This window comes from Copadichromis virginalis, linkage group LG17 (assembly GCF_057382275.1).
Source record: "Copadichromis virginalis isolate Kocher_CV1m ecotype Utaka linkage group LG17, C_Virginalis_male_GT1.1, whole genome shotgun sequence".
Classification (NCBI taxonomy): Eukaryota; Metazoa; Chordata; class Actinopteri; order Cichliformes; family Cichlidae; genus Copadichromis; species Copadichromis virginalis.
In genome coordinates, this window is record NC_140634.1 from 30973745 (window position 1) to 30987632 (window position 13888).

Genomic DNA, 13888 nt, shown 5'->3' on the forward strand with positions numbered 1-13888 from the left:
TTGTTTGAACTCTTTCACCTCTTAATTGATTTATATTAACTTTTGTTTATAAAAGGGCATTGCAGTTAGTTCTGCTCTTTATTATTATGGCAGTCTTCTACTGTAATACATCATTACTGCTGGACTCGGTGTACGGAGAGGTGCTCTGCATTCTTAGAACCAAATGTCTGTTGTGCGGACGGCCCATCATTCTCACTTAATACTGTTTTTCAATTATTTGAAGTCTACTCTAAAAAGATTCTCGCCCAACATGGGGCTCGAACCCACGACCCTGAGATTAAGAGTCTCATGCTCTACCGACTGAGCTAGCCGGGCTGTAGCACCAGCTAATAGTAGGGAGTAGGGAGTTTTTCCTTGCCGCTGTCACCAAAGTGCTTGCTCTTAGGGAGTCATCTGATTGTTGTCATTTTCTCTGTATTATTGTAGGGTCTTTACCTTACATAAAATGACCTTACATTACAATATAAAGCCCCCGGGGTGTGTTGTTTTTGTGATTTGGTGCTAGATCATCAAAACTGAATTGAATAGAAGGATAGCAGCAAGAGTGATAGTGAAGAAAATGCTTTGTCAAGAGACTGCATGCCACCGATTGGTTAGTCAGTGGCGTCCCTCGATGAGTCATAAGAGATGCTCCTTCACAAAAGTCAAAACCACCATTTTTGAAGCACAGCAATGGCAAAATGGCCACATAAAAACAAGCACCATGGTCCCTAAGTCTGACAAAAAGCCGCAGGAATACCATCGTTGCGACGTCTTCCATTGTTGTGTGTCTGTGGCATACATATGACATCACTTTTGGCCACGGCGCTATAACCATGCACATCAGGTGGTACCCAATTGAATGGAAAACGTTTGAAACTGAGTGAAAGCACAAGTGGAAAAGGCCTATTAGTTAGAGGGTTAGATGGCGTGGACATGTGCAGGGGGTGTTGTGTTCTAAAATCTTGCGCCCAACTTGGGGCTCGAACCCACGACCCTTGTTGTTGTTGTTTAATGATAAGTTTTGTTTGACCAGTTTCTGAAAAGGTATAAATCGCCCTGTCCTTAATCGGCTTGGAACTTTTTATTCTGATGGAAGTGTTTAATAAACTCTCTTAGAAGAAACTTGCTTAGAGGTTTGATATGCCCCTTGTTGTGTCATTAAGATGTTTAAAAAAATCAAGTTTTTCACACTGATCTATTTTTTTGGCCATGTTACCTTAGATGACCAGACACAGTTCGTGTGTGTGTGTGTGTGTGTCTGGTGGGTCGCTTGTTTGTTGACCCTTTTTGGTCATCTCACTCTGGCTGCTGTCAGCCTGTCAAAACACAGCAATGAATGCATCTGTTCACATCAGCAGGGTTTTCCTTTGCACACACACAAACACGCACACCCCCCAACTTGACTCCCATTTGGAGGATGCGAGCTGGTTTACAGCAAATGCAAAACATTTTCATAAAATTGATAATGAGCACTGTTTCTGATGGATGTAAAGGGAGATGGATGAAAGAAAGGGCAGAGGAAAGCACAAGTCCAGATGAAGAGAAAGAAAGAGTGATGGTAATGAGTGAGGTTTAGTCAGTCAGATGAGAGGAAACTCTGCCTCTTACTGGTGAAGATCTGCTACTGCAGCACATCAAAGGAAACATGAAGGGAATAAAAACGAGAACACAAGAGTGTTGTATGACTTAATAATTGCAGCGCTGTGTTTTATGCATCACGGATTTGGATCACTTTGCAGTCACTGCGGTTTTCTTTGTGCTTTGCAGAATTGTAAAAAATATATAAACCGCGTGGAATAAAGAAAGTCAGCTAGAGAAATGGCAACAGATGAATTCAAATGATCCCTTCACCATCGCCGGGTTTCGCTTGTTTGTGAGTCTTACCGCATAATAAAACGCCGGCGTATGATCCACAAAGTCTCACAACAGTGAGTTTCAAGCTCTTACAACTAGAAAGGCTCCTCACTCTCCGTGTATGTAGGTGTTTTTTGAATTCTTGCTATTTTTCATCTTGTCTTTTGATTTTCTGTTTTATGCAAAAAATCATCCTTTATTTTCTGGTCTCTTTTCACTCTGTTGTGTATTTTCTTCCGTGTGTGTGTGTTGGAGGAGTGGTTACAATATAATGAGATTCCCAGTGCCCAGGTGTTCTTTCTAGATAATTACTGAGTGTGTTTTTCTGTAGCCAATCTCTGAAATGAGGCAATACCAAATCTGTCAACACACCCACACACACTCATGGGACGAGGGCGAGGGGCGGGGGATTAAATCAGAAATTTATTCCCACTATCTTGTTTCTGATGGCAAAACAAAAAAGAAAAAAAGAAAAAAGAAAGAAATGTCATTTTAGTCGTGAATCTTTGTTTTGTTCCCTCTTTCTACCTTTTTCTTCAAGAATTCCTTTATTTTCTTTTTTCCCAGTCTCTCTCCTCTGAGCATCCTCCTTGTGTTTATCGTACACTCTTGCCTGCAGTGTGTGTGTGTGTGTGTGCAGAAGGATCAACAAAACATTAGTGCATTGTCTGGTGGGAGGGGGAAAAATCACAGAGCGAGCACACGACATTGATTTACACACAAATACGTGCGCAATTTTTGTTTTTCAAAAACACATCCATCACTGATTGGCTGAAGTGATTTATTAGGAAGTGATTGTTGCTGAGGTTTTGTAGACTGGACAGACAGGAGCAGAGCACTGCATTGCGTTATAAAAAGAAAAAAGAAAGAGGACACTGACTCTTTGCCAAATGAGCTTTCTGGATAACGAGGAGACTGTTTCACCTATGTTTGTCCACTTTCTTTGAGGTTTTATGACTCCGGGCTGCTTTATACCCCGCACTGAACATCAACAGAGGCCAGGGCCTGCAGTTAATTGAGTAAATTGTTCACCAACATCATTTCACAATGCTAAAATTAAAACACTGTCACTGTTTAATCCATTTCTTTAATGAGATTGTTAATGAAAAGAGGAAAAAAAAGAGTTTGAATTATCCTTTAAACGAAAATCAAGACAAAGCAATCTCTGCAAACGCTTTGTTAAAAAAGACAATTTAGTGACTGTACTTTGGAGTGCATTAACAAACTGCAGTGAAACAGTAACGATATCCTAGCACTGCTTCATAAAGCTGTTGGCAGTGGCTGTTTTGGGCAGCAGCTCACAAACCTTTTAAACCCTGCTAATCTTCGGGCATAAAGGGTTAAAACACTTAGCCCCTGAATTTTTTTATCCTGCATATTTTAACACATCCGGCAGCATATATTTCACATCAGCGTCTGCCACTGCTGAGCTGCCGCATTGTCTGTCAGGCGCACATGCTGCCTGAATCGAGATCAGAATTGTGTTTGTCATCACCTTCAGTTAATGTTCAGGGGTCTGTCGTGTCGTGGTGCAGTGACAGCAGGACCTCGGCTTAAAAAATGCCTTTATATGAAGCAGCCTCTTGCTAAACGGTCATTCATCACGTTTTACACTGTCACAAGTTGCTTTCTTGTCTGTAACATCTGAAGTTTATCACAATTTTATGGCGCTGTTTCGCTTTATAATTGTTTTTTATGTGGCTTTACGAGCCACAGCTGCCATAAATCACAACGCTCTAAAGCTACAGCACTCAAATGTTCACCGTCAGAGGACTTTCTGCTGGTTTACAGAGGCTGAAGTTTTCAAACGAGCTGCTGCTGCAGTAACGGTGAACGCAGACAGAGGGCACTGCATCACTGGGGCTCCTCTGTGATATACTGGACACCTAACAGAGCAGAAGAGAGGGAGGCTCGGGCAGGGGTGAGAGGTTAAAGGGGGAGATGAAAGGATACAGCAGGAGGGAAACTGAGGGAGATAGGAATGCGAGGACAGGAGATGGAGGAGATAATCAGTGCTACGAAGAGATGGCAGTTGAAGGCGGCATTTAAGCGCTGGTGTGAATCCTCCCCCACTCGCTTGCCCATCGTCCTCTGTGGATTTCCTTTTTGTCCTGGTCACTTTGATCAAATAAAAATCGCAAATCGCAGCTATTCTTCATACAACCTTTCTTTACTACATCTTCCTCTCTTTCACTCTACCACTGCCTGACCAGTATCCTCCTCCCCTTCTTCATTCCCATCATGCGTGGTTGGGTCCAGGCCATTTGCTTCCACTCCAGCAGGGCCGTACCATTAGTGACCAGCAGGGGAATTGCATTTCTCTGCATGCAGCTGGTTACAGGTGTGGTGATGCTCTCTCTGTCATTCAGTCTCTCTCCATTAGCATCAATTTAAGTGCAGTCGCCCGTACAGAATGCACATCAAACAGGAAATAAGATCAGTCAAGTTTAAGGAGCCCAAAACAAAGGTAGAAGGTGTTTCTGGCCGATGTTCAGCCTGTAAGTTTGGTTACTGTTTATCAAAGCCTTTCCTTATTATGTAATGTCACTGTGGACATTTAAATCTGATGTAGTGTAGTCATCAGGAGCGCTACATTTACAATCAAACATCAAAACAATTAAATTATTGGTTATATCTGTAGAAGGGAGGTTAAACACAGAGGTCCAGAGCCCTTGGATGAAACAAAAAATTTCCTTCTCTCATATGATTTCTTTTTTGCTTCATCCACCTGCGGTCTGCCTGCCAGTTCCTCTGAACTGTCTTCAAATTTTCATGGTCCTGTTTTTTTAAATCTCATGAGTTATGGCTTGTTTTGATTTTGTTGTTGTTCTATTGAACTACAAACATTGGAAAAAACAAACAAACCACATATTCAGTACGAAAAGCGAAGACTGGCTGCAGTGAACCCTTTCTATTGTTTTTAACACTGAATTTCACTTCAGCTCTACTTAACTCTTCTCTGACAGAAAGGGCTCACAGACTGGTGGTGCCACACCTTTCTCTGCAGGTAGATTGGCCATCTTGGATGACAAAGGGCTTTTATGAGAATGTAAGGGAAAGAGGGATAAAGAGCGATGACAGTGAGCTCTAACTTTTTTGGGCTTAAAATAGCTCCGCCCAACGTGGGGCTCGAACCCACGACCCTGAGATTAAGAGTCTCATGCTCTACCGACTGAGCTAGCCGGGCTGTGTGCTTGATCTGTGTCTGAACATGAACATAGACAACTAAACTGGAGCAGTTACAAATTCAATCGCCTTTTATCCCCAGTGTTTCTCTGTCTCTATCATTGCAGTTTTTTGCTCCTTGTCTTCCCTCCTGTTTTCTTCACAGTTTCCACCTTTGCATTGTTTTCCCCACCTACTCATAGCTCATCCCTAATCAGAGAGATCCCCTGCTGTGCTGTCCACTCTGTGAGTTTCTGTGTTTTTCCAGTGTGGATTCTTTGTTTTTCCCTCTTTCTTCCTTTATGTGTTTTGGGAAATTTCTTCAGCCACAATAAAGGTTTGCTTTTGTTCAGTATTCAGTCTCCCCTTGTCCTCCATTTGGGTCCTCCGCAGCACATCCTGACAGAATGCCCATTATCAGTTGTTATCAGTCCCATACACATTGCCAGCTCAGTTGGAACAGCAGTGCTTATGTAGGAGATGGTAAATGTTGTAAGCCTGCTTGCATGCTTCACGTGGTAAAGGCATTTATTTTAACACTAAAAGCCGCTATTTCTTCATCTTAATAGCATCTGAAAACAAAAGTAAACAACTTAATGTGATAAAATATAATGTGAATAAAATGGATCTTGAACCAATGTGTGATTGTCCAGCATCCAAAAATTAGAATTGTGTTGCTATTTTAACCTGGAAGTACCTATTTTATCCACAGAACAACCACCGCTGAGTGAGGTGATAACTACTTATTTGCAAGTGGAGGAGCCATCTACAGACTATATGAATGGGACTGATAGCAGCTGATAGCAACTGGTTATTCAGCACGCTGATAACATTCCAAATGTGTGCAATAGAAGTTAAATTAACAGCACTGCATGTTTCCCCCACTTTAATTTGGTAGCAGTTATTTCAGCCCACTCTCATTGCCAGAGCATGAAATACTGCAGTGTTGTCAGAGTTGCTGGAGTCTCACAAATACCTAAAAGGTGTTGGGATCCAAACTTAACAAGCAAGTAAAAGCAGAAGTAGAAGGTAAGTAAAAAAGTCAAACTTCATGTCTAGCAGGAGTTTGTTAAAGTAGAAAACCCAGAAATGGTAAATGCTGGATTGAAATTGACAGTCTGATGGGTTTAGGGCATGGCCTCAAGAGGATTTTTTTTTTGTATATCTCAGGATGTTACATGTGTGTACCAAATGTCATATATCGGCATCAAACACAGCAGTTGGTTTCCTCCATAGCAATTTGCCCATTTTGCTCCCCCCCATGTATGAAATCCATAAAACCTGTACATTTTCTGTATATTTTCCTGATACGTGTGTAAAATCTCCTGACTTTTCCTTTTGTAAACAATATTAAATTGAGCAGTAATTGTTTTTGGTATCTGTACAATCGTTGCCTGGCTGTTGGAGGGTTCCAGGGCTACCCTTTGTCACCAATTCTGTTCATAATCTTTACATTTCTAGGCAAAGCCAAAGGTGGCAGAAACCTCAGGATTTTATCTCTGCTCTTTGCAGATGATGTGGTTCTGTTGGCTTCATCACAAACCCACACCTATGGTTACACGGTCGGGAGTGAGAGACAGAACAAAATCTCAGATGCAAGTGGCAGAAATGAGCTTTCCCCAAAGGGTGGCTGCCCTCTCCCTTAGAGACAGGGTGAGGACTAATCGGCCTCTATATCGCCACATCGATAGGAACCAACTGATGAAAGCGGTAGTGCCGCCCCCACAGCATCAAAATGAGAAGAGGCAAAGCTGAGATAGCTTGGACATGATTGGCTAGTGATATATTAGCAAAGGGCATTAATGCCAATGACAGGGGGTTGTTGTGAGGATACAAGGGATGGGGGGTGATAGTGGTGATATGGTCCAACTCAAATTAATTTTGTTCTAAAACAGATGCGCCCAACGTGGGGCTCGAACCCACGACCCTGAGATTAAGAGTCTCATGCTCTACCGACTGAGCTAGCCGGGCTGTACAAGGCGCAACTCTAGGTAGTTCAGGCCTCAGACCGGGATGTCTCCGGGGGCTTCTAGGGTAAGGTGTTCCTGGCATGCCCTTCTGGGGAGCAGGTCTTGGGGCAGACCCAGGACACGATGGTGAGATTATATCTCTAAGCTACTTTGGGAACCCCTTGGTGTTTCCCTGGACAAGCTGGAGGAGGTGGCTGGGGAGAGGGAGGTCTGGGCTTCTCTGCTTAGGCTGCTAGGCTCCCAGTATGGACTTCATATCGCTTTAAAAGTGGACCGTCCTTTCTAGGTGTGCAATATTGCAGTAGCAAGTGAATCATGGCCGCATCTGACAGAACAGCAGCATGTGACTCCTTGGGATTGGAATATTTTGCTCATTTATGAGTTTTTTTCAAGTAATAGTCACTCCAAAAAATTTGACAATACCCACAAACTGTAATTGCAGCAGTTCTGAGACAGTTAACGGAATCGCCTCGCTTACATCACTAGATTTTCTTGGTGTTTGCTGAATTTGCTGCAGAAATCAAAGTATTTCTGACTAAATTAACCAATTAACAAAAAAAGACTGTAGATACAAATTTGAGATGTGTTGTAATAAATGCAGAGTGATTCTTTTGAAATATAGTTAAAACTTTTACTGTCGTTTGAAAAACACACACACACACACACTCACATTTTTCTGTTGAACACACGCCGAGTGCTGCACAGTAAACTCCAGCTAGCAAAGTGTGACTCATCAAAAATCATTTCTTCTTTCTCTGTCGTTGCCTCTTTTTTCTCTGCCTGTCAACAACTCCCCTCCTCCTTTCTTTTCAATCTTTCTTCCCTATCCACTTTCTCTGTCCCACCCCTCCCCCTATCCACATCATTCGATACATACAAACGCACACATGCGCACCCCTCCAGCTCTTCTTCAGTCCTGCCTAACTATTCTGTGGGCACGGTGCCCAGGAAGCAGCACGAGCAGGGCAGAGAGCTCCGGGCTGAGCCCCGCAGCCACACTGGCACCCTGTAAGCCTAGAAAGCAATAGGAGCAGAGAATGTGTAAAGCAGAAGCATTGCGAGAAAAGAGACGCAAGGAGCGGATTTTAAAGGAGGAGAGGGTGAAAAAGGGGTAGAAAAGTAGAAGTGCAGAATCGGGCTGAGAAAGGATAAAGAGATAAGAGGATGCAATAGCAGGGGAGACATGCAACAGAGGAGAGGATTAGAGATGGGGAAGACAAAAGGAGATTAGAAAAACAGATAGATCAATAGACAGAGAGACACAGAGAGAGGAGGAGGAAAGATGCAGGGAGGGAGAATGTGTGAAGCAAGAGAGAAAAAAGAGAGCCGGGCAGACAGCCAGCACTCCCAGGAGAGATAGGTCAGAGCAACGGACATGTCTCCAGAGACTATGTGTGTGTGAGTGTGTGTGTGGTTTGTGTGAAAGACAGTGGCAAGAGATGGAGGGAGGAGGAGAGAAGAATGCAGAAGAGGAGGAAGAGGAGAGCAGCGGAGCGCATAGAGAAAGAGTGGGGGACTTGTATAAGATACTGTCGTGAATGTCTGAAATGCGACCTTGGAAATCTATATCTTTGCATTTGTGTCTGTGAGTTACAACTCGTTGCTGGCACTAGATCTCTAGTTACTGCTGGGTATTATTAGACAAAGGAAGCTATCTGAAGCACAGATTTTGCATACATTAGTACATTTTAACACATGTGTTTATTGATTGATTGACCTGTCGTTTGCATATCACAGTGCATTTGAGTCTGATGCTAGACGCTGGGCTGTACCACCCTGTAGTTTGCCTGTGAACGAGAAAATAAAGCACCCTGATCCACGTCTGGGTCGAAGCACAATATTTGAGTTGCAATATGAGAGAAGCTTCAAAATTTTAATTCATGTGTGTGACACAGAGAGACGGTTAGGGATGCTCAAGCTCATCTTTCTCGACCAGTTTGGGGGGAAAAGGCAATAGTTATATGAAACTGTAGAAAAAGGGAACAGAGGAGAGAGGCTCAGTGCATCATGGGAGCGCCCACAGCAACCCTGGACAACTCAAATCTAATGGAAAAATAATAAATCAATGACCACAGCCAAAGGGATTCAAACTGAATTTTGGCAAATGTGTTTGCTGCAAGCAGCCTGCTCAAATGTGATTGGTCAGTAGTTCTCTTAGTAGTAGGATTTATTAATAAGATAATAGGTTACTCAAAAAAAAAAGAAAAAAAAGAAAGGAGGCATCCCACCTGATGTGCTGAGTTGCTAACGTTGCACCCAGGTACAGATACAGATGCAAAAGGACCCCTTCTGTGTGTCTGGTATGCCACTGGCTTTAGCTTATTAATTACACAGGCAGGTTTTTAAATGTTTTAACTACCAATAAGCAGAATATCCAATATCACCAGATAAAGAATTATTGTGTATGTATAAGTTGTCAACTACGCACAAAGTATCAGTATGAATGTTTTTAATGTCTAAAGATTGTGTATGCATGCAAGGCCAGTCCAGGTCATAGAATGTGCTGTATGTGTCAATAACAGTGAAGGCCGTGGGATTACATGACCTTGAATTCCACATGTATCTTACACACACACACACACACACACACACACACACACACACACACACACACACACACACACACACACACACACAGTGTCAAACACAAAGCCCCATGAAATCCTCAAACTCCTAGGGGTCTTTATGAGGCTCTTGCTTTGGTCACGGAAGGACAGGAGGAAATAGACTGATGGTCTGTGGTTTTAAAAAGAGCAAATATATCTTCAGCACAATACATTTACATGCTGCTATTATTGCTTGTTTCAAATAATATCCAAATTTCTGTCTGAATAACAGCCAAAGGGGAAGTGTGATTATTAAAAGTGTGTTTCCGGACACGTATCGAGAGAAAGTCTGCGTACATGAAAAGGAATAATAGAAGAAAGGTATTAATGAGTCTGAAAAAGCCTGGACATGTGTTTTGTAGACTCGCGTATTTACATTATCGTGCTTTTCCCCCCAGCAATTTTCAAAGCGAGATTCGGCCTTAGAGCGAGCTTCCCTTTGCTTCCTTTAGTTTCTGTAACTTTCAGGGGAAATGGGGTAAACACTGGCTCCTGCCACCCACCATGCTAATAGACCTTTTTTCCTAGCAGTCATTTTGACATGTAAACACAGGTGATACTAATGATGCTAACTGAGGCTCTGCACCTAACGAACAGAACCTTCATTAATGTCATTGGCAACACCTGTGTTTTCATGTTACTTTATGTCAAAGTCTAGATGAGCTTTCCTAATTACAGCAATGTCCAGTGTGGCTGCGTCAGACATTTGCATTTGCACCTGCACCTCTGTCGGGAAAGTCCTGGAAAGTTTAGGCCTGCAGTGCGCGCGCGCGTGTGTGTGTGAAATTAGCTTACGATTACGACTACTTAATATATGAAAATCATGAAGTTTTTGTAAAAATTTGTATATGTATTTTTAGAAGATCAGCCTAAGAGACGGGTGAGCAGTACAGAGATGTGAACCGGTAAAGAGGAGGGAAGAATTTAGGTGGTGGTTGGGCCCTGAGATCTCAGTTTCAACTGCTCCGTGTGTGTGTATGTGTGTGTGTGTTTGTGTGATATCCTGCATATCAGCTTGTTTTTTGGACACTGGAGTTTGTGCAAAAACTGTATGTTTGTGTCACATTAAAAAAGGAAGTGTTTGTGTGTGTGTATTTTTTATTGTAATCAGTATAGCCTATACACTTGCAGCGCATGTGTGTTATCTGCATAATACTGGTCTATATGTATATTCTTGCATTTGAGCTTGTGTATGTGTGGGCTGCTATCCCTTTTATGTGTGTGTGTTCGTGCGTGCATGTGTGTGTGCATGTGCCATGAGCCCCAGTGAGATGCAGCGAGCATGACGGAGAATGACAGCTTGATTTATGGCGAGGCTATAAGTAGAATGACTACTGGTAGAGGAAGAGAGTGTGAGTGTGTGAGGGGGGGAAACATGATAGAGAGAGGGGGAAAAGGGAAGATTGGAAAGGATAGATTGTGGATGGAAAGAAGGGGAGATGGGGGGGTGACAGGAGGCAAAGGGATGCAGGGACAGGGAGCGAGAGAAAGAGAGATGGTCTGAGCGACAAAGCTAAAAAGGCATTGGACGAGAGAGAAGATGAGTGATGGCAGGTTGCCTTTAAAAAAAAAAAAAGAAGGGAAAAACGGAAAAGGGTCAGAAAGGGACTGATTGGGATTTTGTGAGAGGCTCTGAGTTTCTATTTGCATATTGCTTAAGTATGGCAGAAAAAAAACTGAAAAAACATGACCCAATCTGCAAGCTGCATGAAAAGACACGTAGAAGAGAAGGAGAAACAGGAGGAGGGAAAGTTTAGCTCTTGTTTGCGAAGGGTTAGTACGTGTTGGTTTAATGACACAGTGCAGTTCACGCAGTGCAGCATGCTCGATAGCAAAAATACATTATCTTCACAATTACATTTACATCTTTAGACGTTTAGGGGATTTTGTTATGCAGAACGGCATATGCAGAGTGCAAATGAGCCTCAGTTCCCTGATCAATAACACTGCAAAGCGAACAATATCCAGGAGAATATTCAAGCGCGCCGATGATTACTGTGAATGTCATTGCAAGCTGTGAAATAAAAGATGTTATTATGTTACATTTTAGAGCTTTAATGCTTCATTATTAGTTTTGAAGATCCTCTGCTTGGCTGATGATTTTAAAAACCACGTTTTCTAATAGCATGGGAGTCGTTTCTGCAAGGGCTTTGAACGGATCTCATACAATTTAACCTATAAAATGTGTTCATTAAGCCACCGCAGGTTGGATAAGGGGGAAAAATGTGGCATGAAACTGAGTTGCATGAATGCCGGTGCCCTGATATTTGTATCACTCATAATTAACCTCTTAGCAACAACCAGGTGTCTGGTGACGCATCTAGAGTTGGGTTAAGGTTTGAGTGTGGTTCATGTCAAGATCTTTTTATAAAAATGTCACCTATTTAGAACTCCTAAATGTAAAGGTTTTTAACAAGAAAAAGGAAGGATGGAACTTCTTTTGAAATTAAACATCTTCTGGTGTCTGAAGATTAGCCAATTTTACACATGACTAAAACAAAACCCTAAAATTAGATGGGTCGTCAGTAAGATTATCTGCATCCTGATTTATTGTTAACGCTTGATAAAATTGTGGGAAAATATAAAGTGGGGCATGCCAGAAAAGGTTTGAAGACCCCTGTCCTAGCCATAATCCCTACAAACTAAGATGTTTTTATTTAAAAACTTTGGCACTCTCCACCCAGACAAGTATTCGGCACAGCTGCAAAAATATTCATGGTTGATGTAAACAAGATAGCACAGCATTAGTTGCACATAGAAAATGCTTGAGAAGACGAACATCAAGTACTGTGAGTAAGGAAAAGGTAACACCAGACATGTCTTTAAATGTAATTTCATTAAATCATTAGTTATTACATGACCAACCGGTCATGGCAGCTGGCCGCCCCTCCCTGAGCATGGTTCTTCTAGAGGATTCTTCCTGTTAAAAGGGAGTTTTTCCTTTCCACTGTTGCCAAGTTCTCGCTCATTGAGGGTTGATTCGATTCTGGGGGTTTTCTCTGTATTATCATAGGGTCTTTATCTTTTGTTTTGATTTGGCGCTATGCTTAGGCAGAAGATGAAGTTGGACTTTTACAAAAAACGAAAACACATGTACGTGTCCCAACACTCTTTTGATCAAACTTTGATGACACTGCTACAGAGGAGGATTGGGGTCACTGACAAAAATCTCTTTATGGGTTGTCATTCAAAAAAAGTACTTGTAACATTTTATTATGTAATGGATTATGTTACTTTCCGAAGAAAGTCATTTGTTACACTATTTGTTACATTGCTTTCCCCTGGCGCCATATCAAGGGCTGGAACTGCGCCATGATTACTAGTTAGAAAACCTTAGGTTACCGTCCCACAAGCTGACACAAATCCCTACTCTAATGATGACACACGTTCGGTTAGTGTGAAAATAAAGCAATCCCCACTATGTGTCTACTGCAGAAACATGTTCAGCTCCATTACAGGCTACAATGCTAAAAGCCTGACTGCTCATCACTGCCTTTGTTGCTACTTTAAAATCAGTATCTGGCCTCTGGGCTGGGGTCAGCATACACTCAGCTTTGCAATCAATCTGTGTTCGTGGCTAGCTGTTAGCATCTGTTTGTGCAGATGTTGTTTTTTGTGCAATAAAAAAATAATGTCTACACCTCCACTCCTCAAAAGTTTCAGACTGCTCCACCATTTACCTCCTCCCTGCACACAAACCGAATTCAAGTAAGGCCATAATTGTAACTGTAAGGTAATTACTGAATTTAGTACAGCAATGCACTGTATTACTACACTACTGAAAAATGGTCAGTGTTGGGTGTAACGTTTTCCAAAGCAATCGTGTGCTAGATTTAACCTCAACAGAAGAAGCCATGGGAATCGGAAAGGAGTACATACACAAATAGGAGGACATCACTGTGTGAGCCTTGCCTTAATTTTTGTGGCTGCCAAGATCGAATCAGGGAGTTTACAAGGGTGTCCCCGTAATTTCTTTCTAACAGCCTCAGCTTGTGCCCAAAGGCTAAAACCCAATCTGTGAGTTTTTTCAAACCAAAACTGGGTCAGCAGCATTTCTAGAAGTTTCTGTCTTATGTCTCCAAAAGATTTCTGGAGTAGTGCAGATGTTAGGTGTGAACAGAAGAAATTAGAAGAGCAGAAATTAAGACCTTAAAACAAAACAAAAAAAGTCAGTGTTAATGTGTTCAAACTTTTAACCCTTTGATAACCTCAACTCCAAAACCAGGTGAAAAAAGTGAGGATTTTTGTGCGATTTCCCTTTTCTTTCTTTGTCTTCACATTGCACTTTATTGCTTTGGTCTTTTCATTGCT

At 42.1% G+C, this 13888-nt stretch overlaps 3 non-coding genes across 3 annotated transcripts; all 3 read right to left on the minus strand.

Annotated features, from left to right (window-relative positions):
• Positions 1-242: 242 nt before the first annotated feature.
• Positions 243-315, minus strand: trnak-cuu (transfer RNA lysine (anticodon CUU)). The gene has a single exon. It is a non-coding gene; the product is annotated as a tRNA-Lys (tRNA).
• A 4635-nt stretch (positions 316-4950) lies between these two features.
• Positions 4951-5023, minus strand: trnak-cuu (transfer RNA lysine (anticodon CUU)). The gene has a single exon. It is a non-coding gene; the product is annotated as a tRNA-Lys (tRNA).
• Positions 5024-6899: 1876 nt separating this feature from the next.
• trnak-cuu (transfer RNA lysine (anticodon CUU)) lies at positions 6900-6972 on the minus strand. Its single transcript has one exon. It is a non-coding gene; the product is annotated as a tRNA-Lys (tRNA).
• Positions 6973-13888: the final 6916 nt, after the last annotated feature.